Raw genomic sequence first — 2,479 nt, 5'->3', positions numbered from 1 at the left:
TATATATATATATATATATGTATTCTAACACTTTGCCTAAATTACTCTGATAAAACCTGTCTTAACTTGGAGATACTTGTTTTTTTTCAAATACGGTATCTATGGAAGTCTTAAAGATGAATTTTGACAATTATGAAGTGAACAATTAATTATCTGACCTGTAAAAAAATCTTAAAACAACATAATTTTGGAGAAACCGAGTTTATTTCTGAAAGGACTGATGAGCTAACAGTTTAGGAGGATTGTTGCCACATTAAAAGGATTCTGACCTCACAATAACCATAGCAGTTCAGTGCAAACATGATTTTTTTTTTTTACCAGTTTGCTGGAGGTATTATGTATCTTCTCTGGCCTGGAAATGCCTTGGGGTCTCCCAGGACAAGTTTAAATGTCGCTGAGGAGAGGGATGTCTGTGTTCCTCACCTGGACCTGTTGTCTCCACGACGCGATTATGGATAAATGGATGGATAGATGGATGAATGAATGGATGGATGGATGGATGGATTTTCAATATTTAATTGAAATTATGTAGTTGTATGTGCAAATTGCAGCAATAGCAGGAAGGTGTAGCACTTCAGATGTAGCCAGGTGTAAGTGTGAGGTTCTCCTGGTTAATGTTCTCACTTGCCTTTTGTTTTTTTTCTGGTTCTTCAGGTCATTCTTCCTGCCTGTTGTTCTTGAGTCGCCTCCTATGCTTGAACTTTACACCAGTGGTTCACTGAGCAGATAGTTTACATTTTTTCCTGCTAAAAATAGTGTGGTAAGACACTGTACTAATGGCAATGTAAAGGTTTAAATAATAACATTTTCATTAAGTATTGTGGAGTGGTGACACAGAGGTTAGAGAAGGTGGGCTTGTGATCAGAAGGTTGCCGGTTCAACCCCCTAGACTGTCAACATCAAAATGTGGGGAAGGGTGAAGCACCCACACCTGCCTACACCTTCATTTACCCCAATGTGGGCCCTTGAGCAAGGTCCTTAATCCCCACCATCTGATCCCCCAGGTGCCATAGATAGCAGCTCTCTGCTCCACAAAGCGGGCTGTGGTGGCTCGATGGTCAGTGGTTGCGTTAGGTAAGGTATCTAGCGTAAAAATAATTGCCAAGACTTCATGCGAGTTAGTTCGCTGTGGCGGCCCCTGAAGAAGGGAGCAGCTGAAAGAAGAAGATAGTTGGTTTGCTCTGGTGAGCTAACAATGCTCATCATTACAAAGTTTGTTCTGTCATCTTAAAAAAAAAAACTAAAATATATTTATTGCAATAGCAATTCATGCAATTGCTTCTTAATAAAAGCACATCGCTGTGTATTTCACATTTTACAGTAATAATTGCAGAAATATATAAAATCCTGCTCGAAACAAGCCCAGGCTGCACCGGGAGTTCTACAACTCATTTTTCTTGCTGCAGTTTGCAACGGTATATAATAATATTTTTTTTAAAATAGTGGAATGTGAAACTGACAGACATCTAAAAGCTTAAATAATATTATGGTCCAAGTGGGGCCAAGACCACTCAGACCAGCTGCTGGATTGAAAGTCCAGGCTGACAAAAACTCAGTTTTACCAATGTGATGCTGTGCAAAGAGCTTTCTACAACAAATGTATTTAATTATTTATTTGTTGTGGTTACACAAAATCTCACTCCAGTATGGCCAGTGTATCCCTTTACCAAAGTCCAGGGGTATAAACAGGCTTGTGCAGCGGCAGCAATGCAAACAAGCCATCACTGATATTGAAGACACTTGTCATATGGCTCAGCAGATGTAATTAAGAGCCCAGCACATGTCTGTGTGCACATCTAGATTGAACCGTGAGCAATCTGTAGTATTCTGTCATTCAAATGGTCCCTTATGTGCTTTCTGGCATCCAGCCCTCTATTCTCCCACTGGACTGAATGCTAAACAGCAGGAAATTAGGATCCTGGCAGCAGTTTAGAGTAATTTATTTATACCTTCCAAAAAATAAATTTATGTTAAAAACTGTTTAGTTATTTGGCTTACAATCAATTCTCCAATTAGTGTTATTTTTCTAAACAAGTGGCAGAACTATCCTGTGGTGTTTAATAGATGTTTGTAATCTAAATTAGGGAATCTCAAATTTATAAATGATTGAAATAAAAGTTTTAGGAGATGTGTTTTGATCCCTTTCAACAGGTGTGCGTCTGTTTTTTTGGTTTGTTTTACGATGGGTGCTTTTGTGCAGAGCTGTGACGTCTTTTTCAGACTTGGAAAAAATTGGACATTCCATGGTTTGTTTTTTATGATGCCAGAGCCAAAGCTTTACCCTCTGTTCTAGAGTTCAAACTATGCTTGTAGGACACATTCACTGTGTGAACACCCCAACAGGACAGAAAGGAACAGTTCTCATCCTGTTACAATCAGTGGCAAAGTGTCCCATCATGAGCTCCTGCAGTTTTCTTGATTGGACATTTAACAGGTGAACTCTTATTCCAATCAGGAAGAAAACTTTTTTTCCCCTCTC

At 39.0% G+C, this 2,479-nt stretch overlaps 1 protein-coding gene across 1 annotated transcript in view; it reads left to right on the top strand.

Annotated features, from left to right (window-relative positions):
• The window catches only part of LOC119410489 (calsyntenin-2), a 662,902-nt gene that overhangs the window by 401,122 nt on the left and 259,301 nt on the right, over nt 1-2,479 (top strand). The window lies entirely within an intron of this gene.

The sequence above is a fragment of the Nematolebias whitei genome, chromosome 6, assembly GCF_014905685.2.
Source record: "Nematolebias whitei isolate Nwh7 chromosome 6, NemWhi1, whole genome shotgun sequence".
NCBI classification, from domain to species: domain Eukaryota; kingdom Metazoa; phylum Chordata; class Actinopteri; order Cyprinodontiformes; family Rivulidae; genus Nematolebias; species Nematolebias whitei.
The sequence above is the reverse complement of the archived record's forward strand: the minus strand, read 5'-3'. Positions and strand labels throughout refer to the sequence as shown.